Raw genomic sequence first — 15224 nt, 5'->3', positions numbered from 1 at the left:
ACTGGAAGAATGGCCAAGAACCCAGCTATCCTGAGTAAGTTCACTTAGAGAAGCAAAATCTAACATGAGTGGCAAAATGGACATTGGCACCAGAAGTGTGGGTCAGAGTCCTGCCCCTTGGAACTACATCATTGCTTGCACAGTGTACCCCCCAGGCACCAAGAGACCAGGCCAAGACCCCTCAGTGGCCCTGGGCCTCTGGTCAGTGTCTTCCCACCTGGCACACAGGCAGGCCCTCATAAAACAATGAGTACTGAAAATCCCAGCCTTCTTGGTGGGTTCTCAGCACCCTGTCATGAGCCACACCCTGTCCCAGGGAACTCAGGGTCACCCTGATGCTACCCCTAGGCCAGTGCCCCTTCTGAAGTGCCCCAGGCTGGCACCCCTATACTTAGATCTCTTCAGCCTCCTCATGAAAACCTTCTTGTCCATCACCCCAGCATTCCCTGGACTGTGCTAAATAAGCAGCTGACCACACATCAAATCAATTTTCAGAGTTTGCCTTTGGTTTAATATTCATGGCTTATCCAAAAGATCTTGTCACTGTAGCCAGATGAAAAAAAAAAATGACAAGGCTCCAGAGAAGCAGAGCCACAAGATGGAAGATACCTGGGTCCCAGGTTCATGAAGAGAGGAGCTGCCTGCTCCACAGACTGTCACGTGAGTGGGAATGAAACTTTTGCTGCGTTTAGACCATTATCTTTCTTCACTCTGTCACATAGTCTATCCCCGCTAAACAGAACTTGACCTCCTCCAGACCATTTACGTCAAGACCTGTACGTGCAGTGCAGTGGCCTGAGCCTCCAATCCATGCCCCACCTATCCAACTGGCCTTACCATATTCTTATTCTGAGAGTGGTATTCTAGGGGCAGAAGCTCAGTGCATAGAATTGACTAATGCCAGATCCTTCAGGTGCTTTGCACTTTGAAGTATATCAGTCCTAGCACATTCCAAGTACAAAGAAGACACTTCAGCAGTACAACCTGCCCTACACTCAGTTCAATTCCTTCTTCAAAAACCTAGGCCCGGCCAGTTGTGGTGGCTCACACCTATAATCCCAACACTTTGGGAGGCTGAGGCGGGCAGATCACCTGAGGTCAGGAGTTCGAGACCAGCCTGGCCAACATGGTGAAATTCCGTCTCTACTAAAAATGCAAAAAATTAGCTGGGTGTGGTGGCACGCCCCCGTAATCCCAGCTACTCTGGAGGCTGAGGTGGGGGAATTGCTTGAACGCTGGAGGCGGAGGCTGCAGTGAGCCGAGATCGTGCCACTGCACTCCAGCCGGGGAAACAGAGCGAAACCCCATCTCAAAAAAAAAAAAAACAAGAAGAACAAAAAACAAAAAACAAAAGAAACCTAGGCCCACATCCAGACAATGGAATGTTATTTAGCACTAAAATGAAATGAGCTATCAAACCACAAAAAGACATGGAGAAACCTTAAATGCATATTCCTAAGTGAAAGAAGCCAATCTGAAAAGGCTGTGTACTGTCTGATTCCAACTATATGACATTCTGGATAAACCACAACTATGGACACAGCGAAAATATCTATGGTTGCCAGAGGTCAGGAGAAAGGAGGAATGAATTGGTGGAACACAGAGGACTTTTTGGGCATTGCAACTACCCTGTGTGATACTACAATGGTGGATCCATGTCATTGTCCATACGTCCAAACCCATGCAACGTACAACACCAAGAGTGAGCCCTCATGTAAACTATGGACTCTGGGTGATAGTGATTTGTCAATGTAGGTTTATTGATTATGACAAATATCGCACTCAGGTTTGATATTGCTAGTGGGGGAAGCTGCACGTGTGTGTGTATGTGTGTGGCAGGTAGGAGTAGAGGCTGATGAAAACGCTGCACTTTTTGCTCCATTTTTCTTTCTTTTATTTTCTCTCTTTCCTTTTCCTTCCTTCTTTCCTTCCTTCCTTCCTTCCCACACTCCCTCCTTTCTTTCTTTCTTTTTCTTTCTTTCTTTCTTTCTTTCTTCTTTCTTTTCTTTCTCTTTTCTTTCTCTCTCTCTTTCTCTCTCTTTCTTTCTTTCTCTTTCTCTCTTTCTTTCTTTCTTTTCTCTTTTCTTTTTTTTTCTTTGTCACCCAGGCTGGAATACAGTGGTAAGATCTCAGCCCACTGCAACCTCCACCTCCCAGATTCAAGCAATTCTCCTGCCTCAGCCTCCCAAGTAGCTAGGATTACAGGCATGCACCACCACGCCTGGCTAATTTTTTTGTATTTTTAGTAGAGATGGGGTTTCATCATATTGATCAGGCTGGTCTCAAACTCCTGACCTCGTGATCTGCCCGCCTCAGCCTCTCAAAGTGCTGGGATTACAGGTGTGAGCCACAGCGCCTGGCCTCTTCTCCATTTTTCTATGAACCTAGAACTTCTCTAACACATTAAGTCTATTTAAAAGGAAAAAAAAATCCCTATCACCTCGGCCCCAGGATAGCATTACCTATGGGAGGAGAGGAGCTAGCGTGAGGGAGGGGAGAACGAGGAGCTCGGGCGAGCTGGCCATGCCCTGTTCCTTGATCTGATGGCAGGCATGTGCTTTACTTTGTGAAAGCTCACCCAGTTATCCACTTTGGATATGTAAACAAAAATGTTTAAGAAAACTTCACCTGCAGTTATCTGACCTACACTTTTAAACAATAAAGAAAGCCTAGGCACATGGAGCCCTGGATAACTCATGGAGCAAGCGGGTGCGGAATGCCTTCTGTAGCCAGCCTCAGTCCCACAAGGATGGGCTGCTGGGTGACAGCAGGACAGGCTGCCCAAATGCTCTGGTCCTCCAGGGTGCCTGCCCATGCCCCATTCTGTTTGGTCCACAGTGCCAAAAGGTCAGGAAGAAGGACAATTAGAGCAACCCCATGGTTTCAGCAACATGGAGGCCATCAAGAACCATTTTGAAATCATATGGGATGGGGGGTGGGGACAGAAGCTTGTTCGGAAAAGGTTGAAAAGTGAGTGGAGGGGCCAGGCGCGGTGGCTCACGCTTGTAATCCCAGCACTTTGGGAGGCCGAGGCAGGCGGATCACCTGAGATTGAGAGTTCAAGACCAGCCTGACTAACATGGAAAAACCCCATCTCTGCTAAAAATACAAAATTAGCCAGACGTGGTGGCAGGCGCTTGTAATCCCAGTTACTCGGGAGGCTGAGGGAGGTGAATCACTTGAATCTGGGAGGTAGAGGTTGCAGTGAGCTGAGATCGCGCCATTGCATGCCAGGCTAGGCAACAAGAGCAAAACTCCATCTCAAAAAAAAGAAAAAAGAAAAAAGAAAAGTGAGTGGAAGTGAAGAAAGTCAAAGATGGTCCATGTGGTAGGCAGAATAACGGCCCCCAAAGATGTCCACAGGCCTTAATCCCCAGGATCAGTGATTATGTTACCAGACATTCATGGTAAAAGGGACTTGGCAGATGTGATTAAGTTCTCAAAAAAAAAAAAAGAGAAACATAGCTGTAAGAACTGATGTTCAGAGAGAGATTTTTAAATAATTGTGATTGAGTTAAAGTGAAAGAGGCTTGTGCATATATGTATGTGTACAGATAAATACATATGCACATGCCCCTTAGATCGTATGTATTAGATTTCTTTCTTTTTCTCCCCCCTGAGACGGAGTCTCCCTTTGTCACCCAGGCTGGAGTGCAGTGGCGCGATTTTGGTTGACTGCAACCTCCACCTCCCTGGTTCAAGCAGTTCTGCCTCAGCCTCTGGAGTAGCTGGGACTACAGTGCCCGCCACCATGCCCGGCTAATTTTTGTTTTTGGCTAGGGTGGTCTGGAACTCCTGACCTCAAGTGATCCACCCACCTCAGCCTCCCAAAGTGCTGGGATTACAGGTGTGAGCCACTGCGCCAGGCTCATACGTATTAGATTTCTTACCATGGGTTATGGTCCGACAAGTTTGAAGGGGGATATTGTCAAGAGATGGCTCAAAATGATGAACCGTGGGCTCCAAGCTAAATGTAAGAAAGGAAATGAGCACAGAAGAGGGGAGGGGCGCAAGGGACCAGAGATCCTGATGAGGACCAGCAAGGTCAGAGTGAGGGAATCACACAGCAGGCTGGAAAGGCAGGAGGCTGTGCCCACGAGTTGTTTGAGGAGTGATTTCAAGGTGGATTTGCAGGTTATGGAAATGTCCAGGAGTGGCCATGGAAGGACGTAGGAGAGGTTGGTAGAGAAGGTTGCTGGAAACAAGGATGCCAGGACTGAGAGTGAAGATGCCCTGTGGACCAGGCGTCTCCCAGGATGAAGGTAGGAAGTGGGGTGGAGCAGGAGCCAGCTGCCAAGGTTGTCCTTAAACAAAAGGCAGATGACAGATGAGCTGCTCCCAATCTCACACCCCTTCCGGCATGCTGCTTTCCCGGTAGGCAAGCTCATGCATTCCAGTGTGCTGGGCCGAGTCATGCCACTGAACTTCCCACACCTTGGTTTCTTGGCTGGTTGAAGAGAGATCCTTTTTAAAGAACAACTACTAATGCAGCTGTTTATTAATGATTCCCTCCTAGTCAAATTAGCCATCATGTTGGATCAGTCAAAACTGCTTTATTTCTTAATAGTTTCAGCCAGAGCTTTTACAATCTAACTCTATTTGTGGGCAAGTATTTGCTATCCTGGAAGATGGAAGTTGTGCACACTCTGTTAAGAAATCAGTCCTGGAATCCATTAGAGCCTGGAGATGCTCTGTTGATCCTTGTTAAACTGGTGAGGAGAGGAAATGAGAGGATGTGGACTCTTTTTTTTTTCTTTTTCTGTCACCCAGGCTGGAGTGCAATGGCACAATCTCGGCTCACTGCAACCTCTGCCTCCCAGGTTCAAGCAATTCTCCTGCCTCAGCCTCCCGAGTAGCTGGGACTACAGGCACGTGCCACCACGCCTGGCTATTTTTTTATTTTTAGTAGAGACGGGGTTTCACCATGTTGGCCAGGCTGGTCTCGAACTCCTGACCTCAGGTGATCCTCCCGCCTCAGCCTCCCAAAGTGCTGGGATTACAGGTGTAAGCCACCACACCCAGCTGGATGTAGACTCATTTTTATCAGCTTCACATCGCTCAGGGATCTTGGTGCAGCTCATGTGTAACTCCAAGATACTCTTCCCTGGTGAATCCTCCCACTGTGTATCAGCAGAAAGTCTTATAGCTACTGCCATGGGTAAAACCTTCCTCAAAGGAGTATCCTGAAAGGTTTGGGTTGAGCAAATTTTAGAACAGCTTAGACCAAAGTTCTTAGGTTTTCATTTTTTGAATACAGATGAAGAGTTCACGACATGAACCCCTAAGAGCGGCAGGAGCTCTCTTCTGTCTTCTGAAAGACACAGGGAAGTCCTTCTTGGGATCGTCATCCTCATCACATTTACAAGGAAAATCCATTAATATTCAAATAATCCAGTGACTTTAGAAAGACCAGTGTGAGAGGAAAATAAATCTTGGGGCCCCATACTTACTAAGCCGAAGGGAACAGTCAAGCTGGGAACTGGGTCGCACAAACCTGCCTCCCATTTGGTTCCTAACTAAGACGGCTACAAAGATAAAAAGCTACATACATCGCTCACCTTTTGCCCACAAGGAGATTCCTTGCAGGCCCCAAGATCTTTACTTGAAAATATTTCTGTTGAATTTCACCCTGGCGATGTCAATTGATAGCTTATCCACAGATGTGGGACGGGACAGGACAGAACTCAAAGTCATCCTTCTGCTCGCCTGAGGCAAATGTATATCTGATTGCTTCCTCTGCCCTATTGTTTACGTTATCTTATGTAAAATTGCAGATTCCCTTAGCCAGACAAGTGACAGCATGAATGACTATTTCCTCTACTCACCCTCCTATGAAAATTGTATATTCCCCCAATATCCATCCTTTCCCCTTTAAATATTGAAGCCCTCAAAATTATCTTTGGAGAAAGGCATAGACCTGTCTCCCCAGTGGGTGTCCTTAACTTTGGCAAATAAACCCCCTAAAATGATTACAACTTGCCTTGGTCATTTTCATTGATTTATACCAGAATGATGTAAATAACTGATTTTCAAAGAATCATGGTATGTGTCCCAAAGTGTTCTACAGGAGTGCGATATTGTGAAATATATATTTGATCTTTCACGTGTTTCCTTCCATACAACTCCTAAAACCCTTAGAATCTCCAAAGTGATGTGTTTTTGTATGCTAATAAGTTGACTGATGGCTGGCAGCCCCTAGCTAGCTTCAGGATGGGGACTGGTCCCTGGAAAGACCAAGGCAAGATTAAAGAGTTGGGACTTTGAGCCCAACCCCAACTTCCAGGGAGAGGAGAGGAACTGAAGGTTATATTGGTCACTGATGGCCAGTGATTTAATCAATTGTGCCTATGTAATGATGCTTCTATAAAAATCCAAAAGAACTGGGTTTGGAGAGCTTCTGGATAGCAGAACATGTACAGGTTTTTGGAGGTCAGGGCACCCACGGTGGGCATAGAAGCTCCGCACTCCTTCCTCCATCCCTTTCCCTATGTGTCTCTTCATCTGTATCCTTTGTAATAGCCTTTATAATAAACTGATAAACATAAGTAAACTTCCCTAAAGTTTTTCTGTGAGCCACTCCATATTGATGGAACCCAAGGAGGGGGTCATGGGAACCTCAACTTGAAGCTGGTTGTTCAGAAGTTCTGGAGGCCCAGACTGTGACTGCTGGGAAGAAGGGCAATAGTCTTGGGGACCGAGCCTCAATCTGTGGGATATGATGCTATCTCCAGGTAGATGGTGTCAGAATTGAATTGGAGTATATACCCAGCTGGTATTTGCTGCAGAATTGATTGTTTGCTTGTTGGTGGGGAGGAATCCCCAAACATTTGGTCACAAAAAATATTCCGTGTTGATTGTTGTTGAGTGAAAGAATAGAGAAAGTACTTTGAGTTTTAGTGTGTGTGTGTGTGTGTGTGTGTGTGTGTGTGTGTGTGTGTTTTCATACAATTGGTGTCAGAAGTGGGAGTTGCTGGCTGTGGCCCTGTCTCATAGAAACATGTGCTCTGGGAAGAGAAAGAATGAGAGGTTGGAGGATAAGAGACCTTTGATTCCTGGATGTTCGCATGGTCACCCATGGTATGAAGTCACAGCTGTGCTGCACTCTGTTACTAAAGGTGAAAGTTACCTTTCCGGAATTTGGAGACAGATCCAACTCTTGGGAAGTTCGTTCACTGGATGTGCAAGGAAATGCAAACTAATAATAAAGAAGTGAAATATTCAATCCTTTGGTTATTGTTATCTGTAATAGCTAAAATAAAAATAAAAGAGAGCACTAGGAATTAGGGTGTATGACTGTGATAGCCACCTCTTGGAATTGGTGGCTTCATGTTTTGCTGTGATGATTAAATGATATAGTGGGCATAAGCATCTTTTTTTTTCTTTACCATAAACCACTGCACATCTCTAAGGTATTACAATTATACTGTAAGGTTTTTTTGTTTGTTTTTTGAGATGGAGTTTCGCTCTTCTTGCCCAGGCTGGAGTGCAATGGCGCAATCTTGGCTCACTGCAACCTCCGCCTCCTGGGTTCAAGAGATTCTTCTGCCTCAGCCTCACAAGTAGCTGGGAATTACAGGTCCTTGCCACAAAGCCTGGCTAATTTTTTTGTATTTTTAGTAGAGACAGGGTTTCACCATGTTGGTCAGGCTGATCTCCAACTCCTGACCTCAGGTGATCCACCCACCTAGGCCTCCCAAAGTGCAGGGATTGCAGGCATGAGCCACTGTACCCTGCCATGTACTGTAAATCTTAAAGAACACTAATTAACATAGAGCTTCCATTGGTACAATGCTGAACAATCCAGCTCTAATCAAATTACACTCGCGGCCAGCCCTCTCAGCTCTGAGCACCTTCATGTAAGGTAGACAGCTCAGAGACCAGTACATAGCCCCGTGGCTGCCCTCAGTCCAGACATGTCACTGCTGAGCCTGGAGGAAAAGGGAACCCTCCCTCCCCACTCTTCCTCCTTCCTTCCCTCCCTCCCTCCCTCCCTCCTTCACTCCCTCCCTCCCTCCCTTCCTTCCTAATAATTAAGACCTAAAAAGTTGCTAGTATTTAGAAGAGGTCAAAAGAGCTGTACATTTTCCTCTCTTTCTTTTCTGAAGCCAGAGGCTTCCAATGCAATCTGAGTTTCCTGAGGGTTGACGTTGCCTGAGTCACTCTGAACGCAGGATATAAGAATATCAGTCACTGGCCCCACGTCGGTGTGCTAAAGTCCCCTAATCAGCAGGGGCCAATTTCACAATCTTACTTCTGGGAAAAGAAAGGAATTCAATTGCTACGTCCTTGCCTTCCCTCCCACCCTCTTTTTTTTTTTTTTTTTTTTTAATAACCTGCCACCCTCCACTTGGTTAATGCTTTAGATAAAAGACCACACCCTTGTATTCACAAATAAACAAATAATAAAAGGTGTTTTTACATGTTTGAAGTCTTTTTCCAGAAAAAGATGTTCATTTCTTTTGTGTTTGTGAATGCATTTAGAGAATTGGCAATGGCATGGGGTTGGGGGGTGGGGAGCCATGAGTCAGGGGTCCTGAGGGTACAGGAAAGGCCCCATGACCAAGGGCTCAGGACTGGCACTACACACCCAGGGGCATCAAGATCAAAAGGTGAAGTTAGGTATGAGTTTAAGTCCTTCCTCTAGTCCCGGGTGTGAGACTAAGAAAGTGAACCTGGAGGTTAATTGTGAAGAGAACTAGAGCCACCAGCCTGTTTCTTAGATATTTGGGAGGCTCCCAAGTTAGGGATGACCAAGGATAGCTATGACAACTCTTAAGTGATGAGCTCAGATCCTAGTCCTGAAACAAACCACAGAGGAGAGAAGGTAAACTGAGAGTCCAGACAATGCAGAGACAATATATTTTCTTCCTGAGCACACAGGAGTAGTATATTTTCCAGCCTGCCCTACCCCAATGTCTCCTTGTAGTACAGTGGGCCAGTGGAAAATTCTGGGCAATGGAAAGAGGGCAGAAATGATGTTTGCCACTTGAAGGTCTGGCCCTTGAGACCCCTTGTGACCCTCCACTACCTCTCTCTCCCCGTCTGCTGTCACAAGTGGATGACAGAGGGGACAAGGACAGACTCTGAGGCCCCAGAAGACAGGGGAGGCACCAAATGGAAGAAACCTCATTCTGGGCTACACCTGGACTTTGAATTCTTGTAGTTAACATTAGTTTCTAATAGTCACCCAATTGTCTCCCATCTTGTCACTTTTTCTTACTTCTTTTCCCTTTCTGTACACCAACCCTCTGATTCATCAAGCCCCATAATTTTCCCCCATATATTTGCACGTATTTTAAGTGGATTTTCCTATGTAGTTGTCCACTTGTGTATTTATATGTATGGATTTCAGATTTTTGTGGCTGTCTCGGCATTTGTCTACACATGTCAATCCACTGTATGGGTTTCTGACTCCAAACAAAAATCCAAAGTCCCATGCCACTGGGCCCCTTCTCCTTCATCCAGCCTCATCCAACCTCATCTTCTGCCACTGTCCTGCTTGACTTCAGCCACAGTGCCTTCTTGTTTCTTGAAAATGCTAAGCATACTCTGACCTCAGGACCTTTGCTTTGACTGTCTCTCAGCCCGAAGCAGTCTTCCTCCAAACATCTGCTTTCTCCCTTCCTCCCTTCATTCAGCCTCTTGTACCAATGTGGCCTCATCAGTCAGACCTTTCCAGGTTGCTCTGCAAGACAGCACACCTCCTGCCCCACACCCCTGACTCTGCTGTATCTTGCTACATAGAAACCTGTTGCCTGTTTCTCCCCTTTGGGATGTAAGCAAGGACTTTGCTTTATTTATTGCTGTATCTCCAGCAGCTAGCAAGAGTTTGTCATATAGCAGTATGTCATCATATAGGAAAATGAAGAGTTCTTTTTTTTTTTTTTTTTTTTTTTGAGAGGGAGTTTCACTCTTCTTGCCCAGGCTGGACTGCAATGGCATCATCTTGGCTCACTGCAACCTCTACCTCCTGGACTCAAGCGATTCTCTTGCCTTAGCCTCCTGAGTAGCTGGGATTACACGCATGTGCCATCACACCTGGCTAATTTTTTTGTATTTTTAATAAAGACGGGTTTTCTCCATGTTGGTCAGGCTGGTCTCAAACTTCCGACCTCAGGTGATCTGCCCGCCTTGGCCTCCCAAAGTGCTGGGATTACAGGTGTGAGCCACTGTGCCTGGCCCAATGAACAGCTCTTGAATGAATGACACAGTGAAGAAGACTACTAGAGCAAGAGCAGATCAAAAGTGAATAATTGAGTAGTAGGTTCTAATTAATCCTCATCAGCAACCAACATAACCCAGGGCTTATAGATTTCTCTATGTGATATGCTACACACACATCTACGGAGAGAGAGAGAGATCATCAACCAATTTTAAAAAGTTAATTTTAAAAAGTTAATTGGTTGACATCTGTCAAGCAATTTTAAAAAGTTACTCTAAATGTGCTGCATTGGTCTTGTATTACAATCCTTAGATTACACTACTATTTTATTTCAAACAGGACTGGTAGAAACTTCTTCACGCCTTTTCAACCAAAGGCCTTCAATCCTATAAAAATGAACACCTTGTTCTTTGACCAAGTACCAACCTTAGAAAGTTATGCAGCTAACACCATCTGACTTAGATTAATTTAAAAGTAACTGGATCAATCCCCCTTTACCCCAAGCAACTAAACGGAACAATTTTCTTTTCTTTTCTTCGGGACGCAGCATAATCCTCAAACCGCAGAGCCACTTGGCGATGAAGCCAGGATCGCAGTGCATTTGATAACTTAATGCAACTTTTTACTAGCACTTAAAACTCAGATATGAAATCTATACTTGATCTTTTCTGCTTGGAATTGGCCAGATTAGTGGTTCTGCCCTCACATACAACAAAAGGCTCTCAGAAACACTCAGGGTCGCTAACCAATCGGAAGGACCAACAGAGCTCGACAAACAGACAGGAGGGTGGAAGGGCACCCCCTCCCATCCCACCCGCTTAGACAGCCTTTCAACTCTGCCCACTTTGAGGATGTGTAGGATGATCAAGGTAAGCATGATACCTACCTTAACTTCAAGGTAGAAATTAAGGCTTGGGGGCACTTATTTGGTGCCTTATTCAGTTAATTGGAAGATTATATGGTAATTTCACTGCTCATAATAATTAAACCTTTTTTTCACTTTAGGGATGATAATGACATTTGGAGAGTAGCACTATAAACCTCAAAAATCTATTTTGAAGATGACTGGATTTAGGAGCAGGACAGGTTTACTGTACACTTGACCAAACATGCTTTGTTCCCCCAAAGCAGCAAAAAAGCCACAGCCTGGAAGTTTCTAAAACTTGAAGCAGATGTAAATGGCAAATCCAAAAAGCCGTGCCTAAAGAACAGGTCAGGTGACCAGCTGTATCTATTCCAGCCACCCCATTGGCTTGGTGGAGGATTTCAGACAGGTCTCTCAGTTTCCCCTTCTTTGGTTTCACCTTAGAATGAGGGGAGGTCACAGCATTTCTTCCTTTGTATTTCACAGAAACACAGGAGGCTGGGTTGACAGTCAGCAAATGTAAAGAAATACGGGCGTCCACACGGTAATCATGCTGGCCTGGCCTCAAGCTTCATATTCATCCTTAATTGATTCCCTGGCACACTCGCCAGTGACCTGGCTCCGCTTCACCAAATGGCCCCAAGGGCCCACACTTTCTTAATTCTCCTGTGGACCCTTTATTCACTCCCCCTCATCCTTCCTTTACTGACGGTGGTCGCTTCTGACTGCCCCAATCTTTTTTTTTTTTTTTTTTTTTGAGATGTGATCTCGCTCTGTTGCCCAGGCTGAAGTGCTGTGGCAAGATCTCAGCTCACTGCAACCCCCACCTCCTGGGTTCAAGTGATTCTCCTGCGTTGGCCTCCTGAGTAGCTGGGATTACAGGCATGGGCCACCAGGCCTGGCTAATTTTTTTTTTGTATTTTAGGTAGAGACGGAGTTTCACCATGTTGGCCAGGCTGGTCTCTAACTCCCGACCTCAAGTGATCCGCCCGCCTTGGCCTCCCAAAGTGCTGGGATTACAGGCATGAGCCACCGAGCCTGGCTTCAATCTTATGCTTACTATTCTTCATCTGTTGCCTCATTTTATAGTCACAGCTCAGGTGACAGCTGAGGGATTACATTCATCTGTCTCTGAGCCTCTAAGACTTCTGTTTTCTTCACCACCCTCCAGGAATCCTTTTTTCTAGCTCTTGGTTGCTGGCCATCTCCTGGACGGTTCAGTTGAAAATCTGACCTCCAGTTCATTGGTGCATCTACAATCAATCCTCATTACCTGCAGATTCTGTAGCTGCAAATTCACCTACTTGATAATGTTTATTTATAACCCCTAAATCAATACCAGTGGGGCTTTCCTGGATGTGCGCTGGGTGGTGAAGAGGTTGAATGGCTGCTACTACACATGGTCCCAGCAGAGCTCCATTGAGGAACCTCTGCCTTTTGCTTTCTGCTCTTATACCATAAATGAATGCCCTTTTCTTGGTCGTTTTGGTTTTTGGTTTTTCTTTTTGCGACAAAGTCTCACTCTGTCACCCAGGCTGGAGTGCAGTGGCGTGATTGCAACCTCTGCCTCTCGGGTTCAAGTGATTCTCCTGCCTCAGCCTCCCGAGTAGCTGGGACTACAGGCATGTGCCACCACACCCAGCTAATTTTTGTATTTTTAGTAGAGATGGGGTTTCGCCATATTGGCCAGGCTGGTCTCAAACTCCTGACCTCAGGTGATCCACCCGCCTTGGCCTCCCAAAGTGCTGGGATTACAGGTGTAAGCCACCATGCCCAGCCAGGGTTCTCTTAAATGTAATGGAAAGAGGAGAATTGGAATGGCAGAAAGAGAGAACTAGGACCCTGCATGAATGAATCAAGTTGAGTTGGAGAGAAACTGTATTTATAGGAAAGTCAAGGCTCTGAGTTTGGAGATCAAGCAGGGTGGGGGTGAGCAAAGCTGTGGGAAGGAAAGCAGGGCTTCAAAAAACAGCTGCTCCTCCTTGATAGACGCAGAGCGGAAACAGGAAAGACCGGGGGCTGTGTGGTGTTATTTGTAGCACTTGAATAGCTTGGCTCTTAGAGTCCCAAGGCCTCCAGCTAGTGATCCACAGATGCCATTAGAGAGCAAAAGCGCTCGCTCCTCCCTCATTCGTCACCAAGAAGACCCAGTATGGCCCTAGCCTTAAGGACAAGTTAGTCAATTGCTTATTGTACGTCACGAGATGAACGCTGGGAGAGAGGAAACGCAGGGTGTGTAGGGAGAGGGCAAAAACGGCTACATCTGACCTACCCCAGAGATGAGGAAGGCTTCCAGGTGGGAGGTGATGCCAGGAGGTAACCAGGTGGAAATCACCCTCAAGTAGCAGGGACAGGTGTGCAAAGGCTCAGAGGGAGCTTCTCCGGGATCAGCAGAGCTCGATTGTAGGGTTTGAGGCTGTCACAGAGGCTGGAGAAATAAGCAGTGCCTTGCTAAGAAGTCTGAATTTTAACCTGAAGGGACGCGGGAGCTACTGCAGGCTGGTAAGCAGGGGAGTGATGCTGGTTGGATTGCAGTGCAGAAAAACCCTGGGTTGGCCTGTGTCTGATGGACTGGAGAGACCCTTGAAGAAATCAGGGTACAGGCAGTCCTCGGGGGGAGAAATGAGGAAGGTGCCAACTGAGACCACAGCAGTGGGGAAGGGTGTGAGAGGGATGGAAATTGAGATGAACTCATGGGTGTTTGGCCTGTGCAGTCACACAGGGCCCCATGCTGAGAGGGACCCGGAGCTTGGCTGAATGCTCTGCTGTTACTGTCTTAAAATTCCTCCTCATTTTATGTTTGAATCTATGTTTGTTTTGTTTTGTTTTGTTTTGAGAAAGAGTCTGGCTCTGTCGCCCAGGCTGGAGTGCAGTGGTGCCATCTCGGCTCACTGCGACCTCCACCTCCCAGGCTCAGGTGATTCTCCTGCCTCAGCCTCCCAAGTAGCTGGGACTACAGCCACCCGCCACCACGCCCGGCTAATTTTTGTATTTTTAGTAGAGAGTGGGTTTCACCATATGGGCCAGGCTGGTCTTGAACTCGTGACCTCAAGTGATCTGCCCACCTTGGCCTCCCAAAATGCTGGGATTACAGGCATGAGCCACTGCACCCAGTCTGAATCTATGTTTTATCAGTAAAATCCAACAGGGCAATAGAACATGTGCGTGGGCAGACGAGACACCAACAATATGAGTTACCCCTGTCCCTTGCCACCGCACTCCCCATGGCGTGTCTGCTGTGCCCTGAGCATAGAATCTTGGGGGGTCCGCAGTGCATGGGAGCCCAGCAAGGCTCCAAGTGAGCATAAGGGAAGCCTACTATGTCCACAACGGAGTCTGCGAGAGATGCTGACAGCACCAAGAGGTTGCACTTTCTCTTATTATAGAATCAGAATTGAAAACCAAGTCAATGGCATTCTAAGAAACAGGAACAAACAAGGAACTCTCTCCCAGCCTTTTCTACTCATCTGATTCCCTGTAGTAGCCAACCACTTCCACTGGAAATGATGACATAGGAGAGGCAAAGATAGCAGAGTCACAGTTATTTTTCCTTTCAATTCTTCCTTACACACCAGTAAGCCAAAGGTAGAGAGTGGTGGTTGATTGTATAGGTGTGAAAAAGTGAAACAAAAACAATTGAATGGCCAGGTGTGGTGGCTCATGTCTGTAATCCCAGCATTTTGGGAGGCCGAGGCGGGTGGATCACAAGGTGAGGAGTTCGAGAACAGCCTGGCCAACATGGCAAAACCCCATCTCTATTAAAAATACAAAAATTAGGCGGGTGTGGTGGCGGGCTCCTATAATCCCAGCTACTCAGGAGGCTAAAGCAAGAGAATGGCTTGAACCCAGGAGGCAGAGGTTGCAGTGAGCCGAGATCTCACCACTGCACTCCAGCCTGGGCAAGAGAGCAAGACTCTGTCTCAGGCGAAAAAACAAAAACAAACAAACAAACAAACAAACACACAAAAAACAGCTGAATTAGTTTCCTGCAACGTCTCACTGTTTCTGTGAGGCAAAAAAACCCCACATGCAAAGTACAAATTATGTCATTTCTGTGATTCCACATTTGAGTCCAATGTTCCTATTTAAATCTGGCATTGCATAATGTAAAGAGGAACAGTATAATCCATGCTCGTAATTTAAAATGTGAATTTTTCTTTACTTAGAAGGACATTAAATAACAAATGACAGTATCAT

General features: G+C 46.3%; 1 protein-coding gene across 9 annotated transcripts in view; it reads right to left on the bottom strand.

The window, feature by feature from the left end:
- The window catches only part of EVA1C (eva-1 homolog C), a 102804-nt gene that overhangs the window by 63425 nt on the left and 24155 nt on the right, over positions 1–15224 (bottom strand). The window contains exon 1 of one of the 9 annotated variants that reach the window (XM_055373985.2): positions 13300–13869. The exons of the other annotated variants lie outside the window; for them this stretch is intronic. The gene's annotated coding sequence lies outside the window, so the exon portion shown is untranslated. Of the gene's footprint in view, positions 1–13299; positions 13870–15224 lie in introns of those variants that run through there. 9 annotated transcript variants of the gene reach the window in all.

Source organism: Gorilla gorilla, chromosome 22 (genome assembly GCF_029281585.2).
Source record: "Gorilla gorilla gorilla isolate KB3781 chromosome 22, NHGRI_mGorGor1-v2.1_pri, whole genome shotgun sequence".
Lineage (NCBI taxonomy): Eukaryota > Metazoa > Chordata > Mammalia > Primates > Hominidae > Gorilla > Gorilla gorilla.
This window is presented reverse-complemented; position numbering and strand designations above follow the sequence as displayed.